The sequence below is a fragment of the Zea mays genome, chromosome 1 (genome assembly GCF_902167145.1).
Source record: "Zea mays cultivar B73 chromosome 1, Zm-B73-REFERENCE-NAM-5.0, whole genome shotgun sequence".
NCBI classification, from domain to species: domain Eukaryota; kingdom Viridiplantae; phylum Streptophyta; class Magnoliopsida; order Poales; family Poaceae; genus Zea; species Zea mays.
The window spans coordinates 8337996-8356963 of NC_050096.1; the positions used below are offsets into that span (position 1 = coordinate 8337996).

At 44.3% G+C, this 18968-nt stretch overlaps 1 long non-coding RNA gene across 1 annotated transcript; it reads right to left on the reverse strand.

The window, feature by feature from the left end:
* Positions 1–11357: 11357 nt before the first annotated feature.
* Positions 11358–13785, reverse strand: LOC103631690 (uncharacterized). Its single transcript, XR_002266627.3, has 5 exons — positions 13519–13785; positions 12870–12907; positions 12250–12376; positions 11911–12156; positions 11358–11640 (listed from the first exon to the last, which is right to left on the reverse strand). It is a non-coding gene; the product is annotated as an uncharacterized lncRNA (long non-coding RNA).
* Between the last annotated feature and the right edge of the window lie 5183 nt (positions 13786–18968).

Here is an 18968-nt window from a genome sequence, read left to right on the forward strand (position 1 = left end):
TCCTTGTTTTTCCGTCTTTTGTCTTCTTCCTGAAAACAAACTTGATATTCCTGACTATTTCAAAAACTCTATGACCTCTATTGTTACCTGATGGAGCAGTAGAATGTAGTTCACCATTATTGTCGAAGTACTTATCCATCTTTCGCATGCGGTACCTGTGTCCTTCCAATAAAAAGCGTCTGTGCCTCATGTAAACTATCTTCTTAGATGCAGCAAGGGATACGTAAGCAGTTCCATCAATGCATACTGTGCAACCAACCTTTCCCTTAAACTGGCCTGATAATGTGAAGAGAGCAGGGTAATCGTTGATCGTAACAAAAAGAATTGCTCTCAGCGTGAATGAACCTTTACGATACTCATCCAACATTTGAACACCCGTTTCCCACAATATTTTCATATCCTCCATTAAGGGCTCCAAAAATACATCCATGTCAACTCCAGGTTGTGTAGGTCCAGAAATAAGGATGGTTAGCAAAATGTACTTCCGTTTCTGCATCAACCATGGAGGAAGGTTGTATATGGTGAGGATCACCGGCCATGTGCTATGCTTGCTGCTCCTCTCAGCAAATGGGTTCATTCCATCAGTACTCAGTGCGAACCTAACATTTCTTGGTTCATCGACAAAGTCTCGGTGGTTGTCATTGAAATCTTGTCACTGCTTCCCATCGGCTGGATGTCGAAGCTTCCCATCGTTTTTGTGCTCATCAGAAGCATGCCAGCTCATAAGTCTGGCATCCTCAGTATTAGCGAACAAACACCTCAATCGATCGACGACGGGGAGGTACCACATCACCAAAGCAGGAATCTTTTTGAGCGCATAATAGTCTACTTCTTTTTCTTTGCTCGTGGATTTTGAAGTCTTTTTTGGGCTTTCTTTCGCTTCTTCCCTTTAGACACGGATGCAACACACTCTTCCTCTCGATAGTCTTTATTCGTCTTGTACCTACTTGCACCGCACTTTGGGCAGCTCTCCAAGTCTTTATAATCATCACCTCGATAAAGGATACAGTGATTTCTACACGCGTGGATCTTCTCCACACCCATAGTGAGCGGACTGATTAGTTTCTTTGCATAGTACGTGTTAGCAGGCACTTTGTTCTCCTTTGGAAGCATGTCTGCGATAATACTCAAGAACGCATCGAAGCCAGCATCAGACACACCATATCTAGCTTTTAACATCAACAGCTTTAGCACAGACCGGAGTGTCGTGAACTTTGGTACAACCCTTAGACTCGTCGTACAAAGGCTCTTCTGCTGCCTTCTTCAGGGACTCCATACCTTTCATTAAGAACATCGATTGATCTGTATGACGACGCAACATTGCCTCTAGCAACTCTGCATCTTCCTCATCCATAACACTTGGCAGAACATGAGGTCTATCATGTTCATTTCCTCCAGCGTAACCATGATCAGTAACATTTTGCACTACATGTTCGCTCTGTGGAAGAGGTTGGTGTGTCTCGTGAACGAACTGAAATCTGTCGTCGATGTTCTCAGGGTTTCTAGTCGTATAAGGCGAAGAGCTACCCTCTCCATGCTTTGTCCAAATTGTGTAATCCTTCATAAATCCTCGGCATACCAGATGAGATATGATTTGTTCTGTGTCATTAAATACAGCAGAATTTTTGCAGTCCATGCATGGACAATATATGTGTTTTGTCTTTGTTCTCCAAGCATGGTTCGTAGCGACATCAATAAACCTATGGACCTCAGATATGTATGATGGATCTAGCCTTGATAAGTTATACATCCAGGATGTCCTCTCCATCACCACCTGTAAAAAAGTAACATAAACACACAAGAACCAACCTTTCTTAGCAACCTTCTTCCAAAAAATAAAGATAAAAACCTCCCCCTTGTATTTTGTGAAATCTGGCCCTCCAATGGAAGTTGGGCTGCGAGCTATAGTTCTTGTCGGGAAGGATGAAGGGGTGAAACCCTATATCCAAAATGTGGCTAAATTTAAGGAAAATGAACAAAAATTGGCAAGAGGAACATAAAACCAAACTTTCCTAGCCATACTCTTCTCTCTAACACATGGTGAAGGCCTAGTTCCAAAATTGAGCAAAGATGAACAATAATTGGCAATTAAAACATAATTAAACCAACCTTTCATAGCAACTAATAAAAACAATCTTAATTACCAAACCTATCTTCTTCTCTCTCCACACAACACATGAACCATTCATTAAACAACTTAATATGTCACGGATAAACTGATTTGAGAACTAAACATGAAAAAGGAGAGAGGATAGACAAAATCTAACCATATTAAACAACTTTATTTGAGGGAATAGAGAAAATAACCTAGCTATACACTTTCTCTCAAATGGTGAAACCCTAGATCCAAAATGTGGCTAAAATTGAGCAAAAATGAATAAAAATTGACATTAGCAACATAAACCAACCTTTCTTAGCAATCTTCTTCCAAAAAATGAAGATCAAAACCTCTCCCCATGTATTTTGTGAAATCTGGACCTCCAAAATCGCCTCCACTGGAAGTTGGCTGCGAGCATACAGTTCACTGTCGGGGAAGAAGAGGGGTATTTATAACAGACAGTTCACTGGCGGTTGGCTTTAAAAACCGCCAGTGGAAACCTATTTCCACTGGCGGTTATCTTAACACAACCGCCAGTGGAAATAGCATGTTTCCACTGGCGGTTAAGTTAAGATAACCGCCACTGGAAATCAATTTTCACTGGCGGTTGGTGTTACACAACCGCCAGTGGAAACATCCTATTTCCACTGGCGGTTGTGTTAAGATAACCGCCAGTGGAAATAGGTTTCCACTGGCGGTTTTTAAAGCCGGGCCCACCTGTTTCTTTCACTGACGTTTGATAACGGAAACCGCCAGTGAAAAGTTGAACGTGCCGCAGGCTTTGACCTCTTTTCTACTAGTGCGACAAGGAGGAGGTTGTAGTCGAGCGTCGTGGCACGGGTGCCGTTCCGCGTAGGGAGGTGCTATCCGCTCTACATCACGCCCCGTCATTCCATGGTAGTTAAGGTACGCATACCACCAACTCTCTGACTCCGACGATCAATCGATCTGCTTAGGCCGGGGAGGTCTCAATTGGTAGCTGCAGGTGGAATGCTGGCGGTACTGATGCGAACGGAGCTTGGGAGTCAGATTGGTGTGTATGGGGGTGAGTGATCGGCTGCTTGCTTGCTCGTTTCTAAATTGATGGAGCGGGGAATTGAGTTGTCTGTGTTTATGGCGGCGACGACGGTCGTGAGGACGCATGCCAATGTACTTGTGGAATTGCGGCAACCTTCGCTGAGACTTGGAGAGCTACTTATGCGGTCGTGATCTGAACAAGGTTCTCAAAGCATGGACATCTCTTAGCTTTCTCGGATGATTCTAATTTACATATGTTTACGTTTCAATATTAATCTTATTCTGGTAACAACATATTTTCTTAAGTAACATCATGTTTAGCTTCACAAATATGTTTAGTATCTGTTGGGGGCCTTCGGCTTCCGAAGGTCCTCAAAAACATGATTTAACAATGTTTTTGGAGTAAAGTACTTAACAGGTATCTTCGGAAGTTTGGATCAGAGCCACGGTAAGACGAAGCATAAGGAACACGAAGGTTTACGCAGGGCCGAAGCTGTGTGTAGAAGAGCTTCGGGAGAACGGCAGGAAAGGAAACCGACTTAAAGATGAAAAACCAGATTAAACCTCGAAGAATTATCATAGAGTTATTGACAAATGTAAAGGGCATTAATGTAATTTTGCATGGGCTGTGACCCGTGCCTATAAATAGGCGAACAGTACTCCCGTACTGTTCACGGGGATTTTGACATTGGCTTTTACGTCACACTTGTGTTTCTACCTTCTCATGATCTGAAGGTACATTTGTAATTTGATATCATTTCTATTTCGTCATCATAATAAAATAGAAATGAATTGCCAATAATTCATAGCCGTTCATGTTGACTTATATGGTTCATATAATCCCTTCTTCATTATTATATTTTATGCTAATGGAGGTACGTCCTTCATAACCTTCGTCCGAAAAATCATTATATCCTTAGGGAAATAATGCTTCGAAGGGCGAAGGATATTAACATTTAACATTTTATGTTGCCTTGTTCTTAATTCATAGCAATTGAGAACAAGTCCCCAACATTGGCGCCCACCTCCGGTGAACTCACTTCCATTTCTTGACTTTTGAACAACTTCGGCAAGCGTCACCTTCGTCATGCCGCCGAAAAAAGCTTTAGCGACAGGGACTGGTACTTTACAGCCACTGGATCCCAATCAGGATGTCCTTTCTCTCAGAGAGGCCCGAAGCCAGAAGAGGAAGGCTGTTAGTCCAACACTTCCGGAGGATGACCTGGATCAGGAGATCCAAAACCTGGAGATCCTTCAGCAACAGGTGCAACGCAAGAAGGAGAAGATGGCTCGTCTAGCTAATCTTCAGAGACAGATAGACGAAGCTTCTGAAGAGGTTCGTCATCTTGTTCAAGATGATCAAAGCCGGAGGCCTCCACGCAGAGAGCTTCATCAGGAAGGCTTTCACAATGAGGACGACTGGTATGAAGATTTCCATCATGGAAACTTTGCTTTTGATGATGCTTCTCCTCTCTCAACAAAATTGCAGGCTACACCATGGCCCCAGTCTTACAAGCCACCACAGCTCCCCATGTATGACGGTCATACAGACCCCAAGCAATTCCTGATGAGCTACGAAGCAACGATATCTTCGTATGGTGGCAATACGGCAGTCATGGCAAAATCTTTTGTCATGGCCGTCAGGAGTGTTGCTCAGACTTGGTACTCTTCTCTTCGGCCTGGGACAATCACTTCTTGGCAGAAATTGAAGGATATGCTGATAACTAGCTTTCAAGGGTTTCAGACGAAGCCAGTCACCGCTCAGGCTCTCTTCCAGTGTACCCAGGACCATGAAGAGTACCTTCAGGCGTATGTCCGAAGGTTTCTGCGCCTGAGGGCACAAGCGCCGACAGTGCCCAATGAAATTGTCATTGAGGCCATGATTAAGGGGCTTCGGCCGGGACCATCAGCACAGTATTTTGCCAGGAAGCCACCACAAACGTTGGAGAAGCTGCTCCAGAAGATGGACGAATACATTCGAGCTGACAATGACTTCCGCCAAAGAAGGGAGGAAGCATTCAGGTTCTCTGAAATGACCAGGGGCTTCGGAGGAAGATTTCACCCGAGGCATGTTAGGTCAATTCATAACTCTGCTCAAACTGATGATCGAGGGAGCCAGCAGCAAAGGCCACAACACTCTTCACAAGCTTCGGCCCAACAGCAGAGTTCTTTTCGGCCACCAGCGCAAAGGGGCAGAGGCGCCAGGGGCTTCGGGGGAAGGTTTGGAGACCAGCCAAGAAAAATATATTGCCTGTTCTGTGGTGAAGACAAGGGCCATACTACCATGATGTGCCATGTTACCATCCAGAAGCAGAAGGAAATAGCGGAAGCAGCAGCGCAACAGAGTCAGCCGAAGCAGGTCATGCATACTGCTTCATATCACTCACCTTATATACCAGAATATGTAGGCAACCACCCTGCAGCTTCTGTTGCTTCGACGAGTCAACCCCAAGCATCTTGGCAGCAACCTCCACCGCCACCGCCGACCCAGAGAGGACAACAGCCAGAAGGGAGTCAGCATAATCATCTTCAGAGGGATTTCAGAGAGGAGTCCGAAGCTCGCACAGTCAACAGCACTGTGCCAGAGTCGAAGCACATTTATTGACAAATATCCTACCTCAACAGCAGTTCTTTTGCATTTTCTATATTCACTATTACCCTTTTGTCAATAAGAAACAACTATGAAGAGTTTAAATGTATTTTGTTGAATTTTAATTCCTTGTAATACCTTCGTCTTTTACCATAATAAAAATATGTTTTTCCATAGGCTTGAGTTGCCGAAGCATGCGAACTTATACTGACTTGGAGGACTTTTGTATTATCAAAAACTTGATCTAACGGACACAGTACAAGTCGTCCTAAGGGAGCGCAGTGTAAGTTTTCTAAACCTACAGCGAAAAATAAACGCTGATTCCGTTGAAAGTAAAAGGCGAAGAAGCTCCTAAGGGAGGCTTACAGCGAAAAATAAACGCTGATTCCGCTGAAAGTAAAAGGCGAAGAAGCTCCTAAGGGAGGCTTACAGCGAAAAATAAACGTTGATTCCGCTGAAAGTAAAAGGCGAAGAAGCTCCTAAGGGAGGCTTACAGCGAAAAGTCAGCGCTGATATAAAAAGATTGTGTGCTCTATTGCAGGGATGTGTGTATCTTCGGCACAAAAATCATTTTGCATAACATAACATCATCACATCATTTTTGCATAACATAAGCATCATACAGCATACTGCATCTAGAACAAGAAGGGGATATAATGTTAATCTTTGGAGCATGTTTTGGGAAAGAGAAAATCGTGCTAAGGCACAAGACGAATCGAAGTGAAGATAAGCTTCGGAGGATAGTTCACGAACCTTTGATGTTTTTATCAGAGAAGTAAACAAATTCTTGTGATATAGAAAAGATTCTCTTCACGAAGCATGAAAAGAAGGGAAGGTGTTTTTTTCGCCGATGGCTCAAAAAATGGTATGTACGCACAGTTTCATGCATCGTAAAGAATTAAATTATAAATAGATTATATGTTACATTCAAAATTACAATACATTACACATCTTATGTTCCAAATGTTTCTACAATAACGATTTAATTCTCCTTGAGAACCATCTCTGCAGCTTCGTTCAAAAGTTGGTTGACAACCTTATCCATAATGTCTTCAGCCATTTTTCTAATTTCATCGTCCCCCTTCGGATGGGGGCCCGGAGATGCTTCAGCAGGTTCTGAGGGAAGAAAAGATACGGCTATATCACTATTACAAACCAAGAGCAGAGTTTGGAATTAAAAATTACAGCATCATAAAAACCAGTAATTAATACCTATATGCCCTTCGGGCTCTGTACTTTTCTCGGCAGCTTCTGCTACTTTCCTAGCATCATGAATGCCTTTTTCACTCTTTTGAATGATTTCTTGTGCCATTTCTCGGCCGTCATTGTCCCAGATATCAGTAAAGAATTTACCGCCAACCATGCTTGCTTCGGCCGAGGGGTCTTTGAGGTCTTCCGAGGACAAGGCAGCTTCGGACTGGGCTAGGGATTTTACATGCTCACAACCCATTCTCTCCAAAACAGTAGCAACTCCTCTAGCACCCGAAAAAGCACAGATGTCGCCGCGGCTGTTCAGAATTTCTTCGAAGGCCTCTGCTTCGTGGCTGATCCATTCCATTGGACCTTTGGGATCGCCTCTTGAAAAATTCTCTTCGCTAGAGAATGCACCAACGCTGGCGAAGCTTGATTTTATTTTCTTCACGCACTCTATGGATTTAACATAGTATTTTCTCTGGGATGCACGAAGCTCTTTAACGCTTATCTCCAAATGATTGGCCAATTGGTCACTAAGCTCTCGTTTTGTCTCTTCAAGTAGACGTTCTTGTTTAGCTCTAGCTAGCTATTTCTGAAGATCTTTAATTTCACGTTTTTGAGCTTCGGCCTGGACCTTTGAAGCAGCTTCGTCCTTTTTTACCTTGTCTACCAATGTAAGCAGAATTTTATCTTTTTCCAGAGCTTCGTTCCTCAGTTTAATAACTTCTGATCGTAGATTGTTGAACGCAATTTCATAGCTCTCATCTTCGGCACTCTTTTGTGCCCTCAGTGCGTTGCTTAGAATTAAACCCTATATATAAAAAAAGTTTGTATAAGAATAAAAGAATGAGTTACAAATTATAAAATTTACAAATGTCCAATTCCCATACCTTCAGGCTATTATACGCAAGACTGTCCGCGAGATCTTCTTTCGTCATAGCACATAAGCCAGCCTCGAGCTTCGAAAACCCCATACTTCTAGCCATCTCCCGACAGACGGACAATTCTTTGTTGTCCGGCAGGCAGTATAAGAAATCTTCTTCGTTTGTCCCATTGAACACTAGTGCCCCCTTCGGGTATTTCAATTCTTTGGCATAATGATTAGCTTCAAAAACTTCTTCTTTCGATAATTTCTTCCCCGAAGCATGTCGCACGATATAATCGTATATTTTGGAAGATGCTTCGGGGGCAGTGGTATCAATTTCTTCGACCAAAGTTGGCTCTGGCATCTTCACTTCTTCGGTGGCCTTTGCAATTTTTGCTTCTTCAGCTTCCAAAGGTGTTACCTTGGTTGGTTCTGAAGGCCCAGTTCCAACTTCAGTCTGTTGCTTCGGAACCTCGGCAACGGATACTTCAGCAAGCGCCTCAGAAGTTTCAGCAGTCTTCTTTGGAGTTGTGCTTGAAAGTTTAATTGTTTCCAAAACATCTAACACATTAACCATTCTTTTTCTTTTTGGGGTCGCTGTTGGCCCCTTTTTAATTTTTGCTGCTTCAATTTCTACTGAAGGACTTAAAATTTCTGATATTTTTGCTCCCTCAGTTGATGCTTTTGCTTCTTCTATCTTTTCTGTCGATGGCGCTTCGGCCAGCTCTTTGGTTTCTAGTAACAAAGTCTTTGATTCTTCCAATTCTTTTGTTGTTGGCACTTCGGCCAGCTCTTTGGATCCGGGCAACTGAGGTGGTTCCTTAGCTTCGGTGGCTGAAGATGTTCCACTGCCGAATTCAGGCACTATGGCTAGTTCAATGTAGCGTGGCCGGTGTGTGAGGACTTTCACCCTTTTTCTCTTCGACGCTGGCTCGCTAGGAGCAGCTGAAGCAGTACTTTTCCTTTTCTGCCCCCGTACTGGATAATGGTAGTCGGGGTACACGAACCCAATTGCATCAAAAACTCGGTTCAGTCTTTTCTTTCTTCGGCCTCCGAAGGCTGCTGACATTGCAGTATCTTCGGCCTTCGAATATATCCCAAGCAATTCATCACTTAAAGTCTCAATGCTCTTTAACCAATCATCATCGGGTTCAACGAATTTGTCTCCATACTTGAATGTATACTTCAGCCTGACTAGCCCACTTTCGTCAGTTTCTCTAACAGTCTCTTTCGGCATTTCCCAATTATTTGCAAGAGGCCATACTCTGAAGGCAATGTGTTCTTGTACCAAATCCCTTGTCCCGATAAAAGAGCAGACTATGCCGAAGGCCCGTTGGCATTCTTCGGCTGCTTCATCCATTTCTACCTTCGGTTTCCGGAGTCCGAAGCGCTGCCAGATGGGGCGCATTATGATATCCTTAATATCTTCTTGAACCTCCAAATCATTTTTAACATAGAACCATTCTTTCATCCATTCCCCGGGCCATCTCTTACGAAACGTGGGCACGGGGCAGCTTGATCCAGAGCGAGCACCGAAGCTATAGCAACCAAAGTTATTATGATATTGCTCTTTGCCCCAGGGTTTTGTTTCGTACAACAATTCATGAATATTGCAAAAGCTTTTTGCACTTGGCTCTAGGCCCTGACTCTTCACAACCCAGACGAAGATTCCTATTCTTATTATTGCTTCAGGGGTAAGTTGATGAAGGTAAACCTGATATGTTTTCAGAACTTCTACCACGAATCTGCTTAAAGGGAATCGTAGCCCAGCTTTTAAAAAGCTTCGGAAGATAACGACTTCATCATCTTCAGGGCCCGGCACAGTTCTTTCTCCGGCATCTGCTCTCACAATGGACATATCCCGAAAGTATCTCCCCTTCATGTTTTCAAGGTGATTTTGACCGACAGTTGATTTCCCGAAGACTGAATGGCTTGGTCGCCATGGCCGATCTTCGGAATCTTCACCCCCGCTATCTGCATCGTAACTGTCACTCTCACCAGTATCTTCAAATAAACCTTCTAAAGTCTCCCTTGTAATTTTCTCCGTATTCGTCTTCGCCATTGACTCAAGAAAGCCCAGATGCATCTCTTCAGAAAGGCTTAGCTTCGTTTCGGCAGCAACCTTCTTCTCCTCAGACATCTCTTCGGAATTCTTGCCTCTCGTTTCCGAAGCTTAAAACTAAGGAGAAAACCAAATATTTGTGGGCAGAAAGTTGTTTGAGCAGGCAGAACGGATAGCAAGAGTGCGTGTCAAATAAATTGTGGCGAGCCCCTATTTATAAACCCATCATGTTGGAGACTGGAGGGTCCCAGTTGCCAATGGCTGTTGCTATTCTAGCAAGAGGAAGGTGTTTTTTCGGACCTTCGGCTCATAGCCTTCGTCCATTTCGCAATCTGAATCTATTATTCTAACAAATTAATATTGTGAGGGGCTACTGTTGGGGGCCTTCGGCTTCCGAAGGTCCTCAAAAACATGATTTAACAATGTTTTTGGAGTAAAGTACGTTAACAGGTATCTTCGGAAGTTTGGATCAGAGCCACGGTAAGACGAAGCATAAGGAACACGAAGGTTTACGCAGGGCCGAAGCTGTGTGTAGAAGAGCTTCGGGAGAACGGCAGGAAAGGAAACCGACTTAAAGATGAAAAACCAGATTAAACCTCGAAGAATTATCATAGAGTTATTGACAAATGTAAAGGGCATTAATGTAATTTTGCATGGGCTGTGACCCGTGCCTATAAATAGGCGAACAGTACTCCCACGGGGATTTTGACATTGGCTTTTACGTCACACTTGTGTTTCTACCTTCTCATGATCTGAAGGTACATTTGTAATTTGATATCATTTCTATTCCGTCATCATAATAAAATAGAAATGAATTGCCAATAATTCATAGTCGTTCATGTTGACTTACATGGTTCATATAATCCCTTCTTCATTATTATATTTTATGCTAATGGAGGTACGTCCTTCATAACATTCGTCCGAAAATCATTATATCCTTAGGGAAATAATGCTTCGAAGGGCGAAGGATATTAACATTTAACATTTTATGTTGCCTTGTTCTTAATTCATAGCATTTGAGAACAAGTCCCCAACAGTATCTTTTACATACATATATTTTTTGCAATTGTTAGTTATGCCAAATTTGCAAATTAAGGCATGCTAGAGGAAGATACATCATGAAAAATAGAATGACTAAAAATTCCAAACACCATAGCTTTTGTGCGTTTAACTTCTCTATACTTCACATCTTGTCGCAGATGTCTCGCTATGCACCTGGGCAAATAATACAATGGTGCAAGACCTCATTTTGAGAAGCCTTATATTTGCGTTTTATATATAAAAAAGATAAAATTATATATAAATGAGTATTTTAACCTTGGTGGCTGGCTCCACCTTCAATACTTGGCTAGTTCAATTGGTACTAGGTAGGTGCCCGTGCGATGCCACGGAACACAAATTGCGAGCCTTCAATGGACTTAGAGCCCTGGCGACAGGCAGCGTGAATACAATGGTGAGTGCCCATGCGTTGCGACGAGAGTAAAAAAAATTTGTATGAAATATATAAACAGAACGACAAATATCACTATGATATGTAAAATCCGTGTGGTAAACATTATCAATATCACACAAAATATTTCTTAAGAGTCAATTTAGAATTTTATAATGACAGACAAATATATCGACAACCATACACTAATCTAGTCCTTTTTAGCGATATCAATAAGTCGTTGTTGTATGTTTGCAGGGATGACATATCGACACGAATTCCAATGATACCTCATAACTTAACAGACTGTGGAATCATGACCCCCTCTTTTTCTGGTGCTACTAAACCGTTATTTGTCAAACTGAAGACTGAATTCCAATGATACCTACAAATCATTCACAGCCAAATGTATTTGTAAGTGTCATTGATCATACGACTTAGTAAAACAATTAAATATTTTGATAGATCACTGGGTCTTTTGCTAGTCGAATGTTCTGAGAGCAAACGAACCACACAGGGGTCATAGTTTTAGTTGATCCAATTCTCATGTCTCCATAGATGACAATACATTTATTAATTGGAAAACATAAGTTTATAGTATAATTATTTGCCAGCTATAATGCATCCACAATCAAGATGAGGTAAGGATACAAACCTCCTTGATAGGGATGGGCATCCGTCCTCAAAGACCTCCTCCAAATCTGGCTCAGGATAATTATTCTTATAAGGGAGAGACAACGAGTCAGATGTTGTTTTCCTTAAAAAGAATTTTTTTTAGAAGCACAAGGCCTTTTCCTGGCGTTCTTTGAGATTGTATAGTGCGTTTTGGTTTCTCTGGTGATATTATGTCAATGACAATGCAAGTTGTATCATCTCTCAATCCTTTTGCTTCAACTGCTTCCTACAAACAATACACCAGTTAGGAACAGTACATGTACAACTGAGGATTTGAGACCTTGTGTTAGGATGGGTGGGAAGGGTATTAGTATTGTACTTTAACAATTGGCTCAGCTGCGGCCTCAGGAGGAAGCCCTCGTGCACATTTAAAAGCCATTTCTGCAGTCAAAAGCATCCCAGACACCGTCGCTTGAAATAATAAGATGGCCTCCAGCATTAGACAGCTACAAGGATTGCAATACAACATTATTTTCAAATTTCGATCAGATTTAAATGAACAAAGAATCACTCCAGAGAAAATCATAGGATAATCCTCTCAGAAAAGAAAACATAACTATAGTTGCGTATAACAACGAACAAACTTTGCAAACAAAGGAAATAAGAACAAAAATCTGGCAGTTAGTTTATAAATACTGGAAAATATGTGTTGATAAAGTGATGTATGTCTGAATAGTCAGGTGACAGGTACAATATAGAATACAGTTTGACCTCAAAAATTAGAGCTACTTTACAAGGACATGCTCTTATAACGATAGAAAATTAAGATGATAATGATAATGAGAAAAATCGAAACAGCACAACTTCTGGTACTTGAATGTGATATCACTACAGTGAGAGTTTACAATTCAGTTTTGTCCGGAAATGGTGTAAAACGACTTCCCAACAGTGTAACTTAATTTGCTTCACATAAGGAACCGGAATAATAAATTCACCTACATCCTGATCACCAATCGATCTTGAGAGGCATAAACCACCTGTCCAACATCAAAGGGGACCAATCAGGATGGATAAAAAACAGGAACTAAGGATCAAAAGATGGCATGGATCACATCTACAAACCAAAAAATAGGACTCTAAAGGAAAACCTATGGAAGATGTCCAACATAGAGCAGGTATTAAAATAAGGCTTGGCCCATAGAGAAATTCAATTGATTCTTTCCAAATGATATTTCGTAAATGCTAGGCATGGGGCTAGGAAATCAGGAACTACTAAACAAGTTGAAATTCTGCAATAGTTAATCGTTTGTGTCACTCCTCTTTTTTTTATTTACACGAACCCAACAACAAAACAGCCTGTATATGCAAGAGTGCAACACAGATTGGTTCTATGAACCAGACCCTTATTATTAAACAACGAAGAACCAACGATGAGGTGGATGAAGCCATGAAAGAATTGATTATTGTATAAGCAATTGATCAACTGTCCATTGTGATCGTATAAACACACAAAACTTGTTTGAATTGTGCATACTAATGAAACATTTCAATCATACCAATCATCACAAGAAAAAAGAATCACATGCATAATATTCTCAAATGTTATAACTGAATAGAAAAAAGAATCACATGCATAATGTAAACTCACCAGACTACTGTTCCTATGCCTCGCTGAGTGATAAGTGCACTGTAGTTCACTGGCAAACCTGCACTCCACTGGCAAACCTGATCTACATCTGTAGTGGACAAGGATGGATCTGGCCGGAACCGGAGCGGGGAGTTTGCAGCGCAGCGACAGCGAGTGGCCGTTGCCTGCAGGCAGCGTGGGCGTGGTGGTCCGTCCATGTGAATGTGAGCCAGTTTTGATGCCGCCCTTGCTCTACCTAATCGCAGACGCATACATGTGTCGCCTGTGCTGTGCGGATCAATCACGACGCCAGTGAAAAAGGATTAATGGCAGGTAGGTAGCCTATGTCGGCCTGGCCTTTTGGAGGGGAGCGCTGCTGCGACAGGTAGAGTTGCTTACATTATTTGGCTCATCCTGCCTCGCTCCTCATCCATCCGTCCGGGATGATCTCTGCCTCACCTGCCTGCCTGCCTGCCTGTGTTTGGTTCCATCTCAGATCGAGCGGTAGAGCATCAGACTGAGTCTGCGAACTGGCATCTGCACTGCACTGCACATGCTCATTTCCACGTGAGATCCGAGCTGCAAATCTTTGCCATGTGCAGCAGGATTTCCAACACATCGCCAAGAGAAGAAGAAGGAGAAAAAAAACTAAACACCATCGATCGGTCTCTGTCTCTAACCTTTTTTTCTCTACCAACAACAGCTATCATCTGGGTGTGGCCGCTCGCTGTCAGTCAGGCTCCACTTATCCGAGCCGCCGATATGCTCTGCTACTGGCCTCTTGCTGCTTTCTAATATTGAAAGCATTAGATCAGGTTTGCTAAAGTAATGTTAAACAATTGAATCCCGTGTAGTTGCTAAAGCATTAGAAGTCAAAACAAAATAAATCATTAGAAACTAACCTGCCATCTAATATTGAACAATTGAACATCCAATTAGAAATCAGGGGCTAAAGCTTGTAGTAGCAGTGACTGGCTGATTACCAAAGCTCCAGGCTGCAAGAGATTCCCCATTCCTCCTTCACTACAAACACACTGCTACTCAAGTAACATCAATCACTAATCTAAAGTAATAGATGAAGCATTTCAAGCCCAAATAGAAGAAAACACTGGAACCTATAACCTACCATAAAGAACACAACATCCAACTCAAAACAGGTAAGCTAAAGCTCCTATTAGCAGTGATTGCCATAGCTCCAACCTGCAGGAGATTCCCCATTACAGCCTCACTACAAGCACACGACTACTGAAGCAAAATCAACCGCCTCATTCAGAAGTAATAAACTTGGGTACGACCCATGAACTGAACCATTTCAGTCTAAACAAAAACACTAAAATTCAAAGCCTATCAACAAATAGCCAAAATCGAAATTGAAACTCGATGGGCTAAACCCTACCACCCCTAATTGCAAGAGCCATAGCCCAAAAATAGCAAAACACTCCCCACTCAAGCCACTTGACAGTGTTGGCTAGGATTGCTCTAATCACACAAGCTAGTTAACAAGTAGTGGCAGGAGTGTTGATTTACTGGAAGTAAGCTAAACCTAATTCTGCATTAAAATGATCACATTAAACTTATTCACATAACCAACAAAGCCATTAAACCCCAATAAACTGGCAATGTGAAAATATTGTGGCTACCCAGAAATCATAAAGAGGTAAACTCTAAATTGTACATATGTTTCTACCTTCTTCTACCTTATATCAATTACTTACTGAGCACAAAGGAGTATATTACTTACCCTAAACTGCACATACCCCTAATATAATGTTACAGGTTGGAAACAAAGGAAAAAACCAATGTGTGCCACTAATAGTTTTACCTGTCGATGATATGAAGAGAGGGCCACTCTTAAATACCTACCAGAAAACCTTACCAAAACATGTAAACAGATTGTCTTATATCATACTGATGAATTTGAGTGTAGAAACCATACCAAAATCAGGGTTCCTATAGATGCACGCGTCGTGGATCCACCTACACGTCCCAACTTCACTTCACATGTGTGTTGATTGTTGGTAGAACCCCTGCCATTTTATACAGGCATGCGGGTGGAGGAGCACTTTTTACAGTAGGTCCATTGGTGGACAGCCTGCAACAGATGCAATGCAATTGGAATTGGTCATGTTCTTGCTTGGTGAGAGGTGAGAATGGATATGTAGATATGCAAGCAAGGAATTAATTAACGATGTACATAGCAGTACCCCGAAGTGTATCTGGTGGCCATGTTTTTGGCGGCCTTGCGTGGCCTGGTGGCCATCTCCTTCAAGAGCTGCTTGAAGACGAATCACTCTCCTTTGCAGCGGTCGTACAGCCTAGTCCCACCGCAGTCCGGGCACTCCTCTCCCTCTACCTGCTCTTCTCGTTCCTCATGCTGCTGCCGTGAGGCGACGCCGGATGAGGAGGAGCGAATCAGGAGGCAGGCGGCGTCGACTGTCCCGTCGGGTGGCAATCGTGCTGAGTAGGGTCATCCACTTAGATGATTTTTATCACAGTTGAGTTCTTCTCTATAGACAACACTAATGTCAGAAAAATATATAATACAATATAAAAGGAGCTGCATCTCATCCCGCATTAAACATGTCAAGTACCATTTGAAAGAAGTTTCCTGAACTGGACTGTGGCTTTCAAATAGCAAAATATCAAATTCCTTGACATGTTTTTCTTAAACTTTCAAATAGCAAAATATCAAATTCCTTGCAAGCTACTAATCGTTTTTTTACCGAGGCAAGCTACTATTAGTTTGTAGTCACTTCCCCACATCTATCTGTTGAGTGGTTCACCCACTGACGGTAGTGTAAACAAAGGTATTGGTGGAGAGAGGAAAGGGTACAATAACCATCTAACTTTTTTAGAATTTCCTCAGGCACATTAATCACGGACGTCAGTAAATTGCGAATGTTTATGTTGTTGAGCGAACCCCAGGCAAGGCACGCACCTCTGACTCAGTAGCATCCCGGCGAGCTGCTACGTCGGGCGGCAAGGCGGGATTGAGTATCAGATAGGTGATTCTTGCGGGCAGGGCTACTTCAGTGGGTGTAGGAGTCGAATTGGAGACAGGGACGGCGGGAGCAGGCTCGTCGCGACGGCGCTTGAAGAGCCTAGCGTCGCGGTCGAGGCAGCGGAGGGCGTGTAGGCCATCCTCGTGCGGGCGGCGTGAGCGGCTGAACTCGACGCACAGCTTGTAGGCACCACGACACCATATGTCCTCATCGCTGGTGGCTCTGAAAGGCAGTGAACTGAAGTGGGATGGGGAGGAGGCCTACTGGCGCCGCGACACCATATGTCCTCATCGCCGGTAGCTGTGGATGGTAGGGCGAGGAGATACGGGCGCCGATGAAGGGGAGATACGGGGCGGGGGCGTACCTGGAAGGGCGAGGAGCTTGGGGGCGCACACGTACCTGGAAGGGCGTCGATGGAAGGGCGATGAGCTTGGGCGAGGATCGCGGGCCCTTCGGAGCTCAGGAGATGCGAAAGCGTGGGTAGTCCGTCGTCGATGGAAGGGCGCGGTGGGGGAGGATTTGGGGGCGAGCGAGGATTTCGGCGTCGGCTGTGGATGCGCTGATGGCGGCTACGCCCTGGCGCCGAGGGAGAGGTTTTCGGGAGCGGAGTGCGCGTAGGACACAGGGGGCGGGCGCGTGCTGTGGATGCGCTGATGGCGGCTACGCCCTGACACGGAGGGAGAGGTTTTCGGGAGCGGAGTGCGCGTAGGACACGGGGGGCGGGTGCTGCCGGATGCGGGGGCTGGGCGGGGGCACGGTGGGTGTGGACGCCCTCGTTAGTGTCTTATACTACTTATAGAGTAGTAGAGATTAGGTTACCGACAGTCCACCGCACTAACGGCCCGTACTCCGTCCAGACGGGGATACGTACGCATTCGCAGTCGACAGATACGTTGAGCCGAGCCGTCCGTCCCGTAGTCAATGTGGGCCCAGCGGGTAGCCCACGCCACGCGTCGGTGGTGGCCACCATCATCATTGGATCGTACGCGAGGAATGAAGTGGACGTTTGACCCACCTTCCGGCGCCGCACGTGCCCATGTCCGTCCCGGCTGGATGGCGGCGGCGCCCTTTTGGCGCCAAGTTTTGGCGGGAGGACTTGGGTTTTTGGCGGGGGTTGTTTTCTTTTTGAGTTGAGCTGAGGCGAGCGTCAGGGGCCGAATCTGCGGCGGAAAAAGGTTCCGCTTCCATCTCTCTGGCTTTCACCATGGGCCAAGCGTGTGCAACGTAACACAGCGTTGTTGCCCCATGCATGCTGCAGTTGCCTTTGTTTCCGTGGACACGGACTGGTGTGCTACACTACCTTGTTGGAATGGAGTACAATTGTACCTCCAGTACACTGTACACAGTAGTGCCCTACTGCAACAAGCACTGGCTGGCGTGTGTAATAACTAGGTTCGAGTCTGACTACTACCAACGTTTGTAAAAATCCCATATTTTTTCATCCCGATCGAAGGAATGTAAAATATTACAAGGCACGTGAGGGTAGGGTAGACTTTGCGTGTACACGCGACGCACACAATGCAAGGTACCGTGTATTTATACAGTGCAACGCAGGGTTGCATTGCAGGCAGGCAGGCAGGCATCAAAAGCGCCGATATATGAAGCCTGCTGCTGCTGCCTGACTGACTGGCACATTTACCACCACAGGCGCATGAGCACGATTCTTCATATCTCCTGAGTTGCTGTCGCTGTGGCAGTGCGGCAAGGCTCAAACTCGGAGTTGCAATTGCATGGACCGGCTTGGCCGGCGCATGGCGTGACATGACATGAGCGGTAAAGCTATTGGGAGCCTGGGGTCAGCTCCTAAAACGTGGAAAGATCGCAGCTTTTTTTGAACACGGGAACGGACAAAACAAAAACCGAGCAAAGGGTCTTTCATTTCATCAGCGCGCAGGACTGCAGGAGTAGCGCCCGGTCCGGCCACTGCCCAGCATGGGTTTCAACAGACAGCATCAGCAGGTGCACGGTCGTCCAACAGCATCATCGTTGGCCTCTGCCGATGAATGGCGTTTTTATCTACCTCATGATTTCGCAGTCCAAGAAACCATCCGGTGATGGATCGGATGGGGATAGGGATGGGAGTGGAATCACCGAATCTATCTAGTATGCACGGTCCCTTCTTTTTATCACCAGTCCATGCATGGTGCTGATATACGGAGAGAAAGAGAGAGCTACTCCAGTACTAGCTACCAACCAAAGCAAGGGGAATCTCTTTGAAACTTGCGTCATTCCTAGAGGACGCAAGTCGTGTCGGCCCCGATGTGATTATATTCCGCCGGCGGTGGGTACGTCCGTGTACCGTTGGCCGGGAGTCGAGGGACCGGAATTGCAATTTGTTGCAAGCACTAGTACAATTTGGATCTATACAAGCGGTAGACTTTTTACATCACAGACGGTTCGATTAGTCCCAAGCGGTTCAGTACGCCTGTGATATAATAGTATCACAAGCGGTTTTTGTTTAGGACCGCC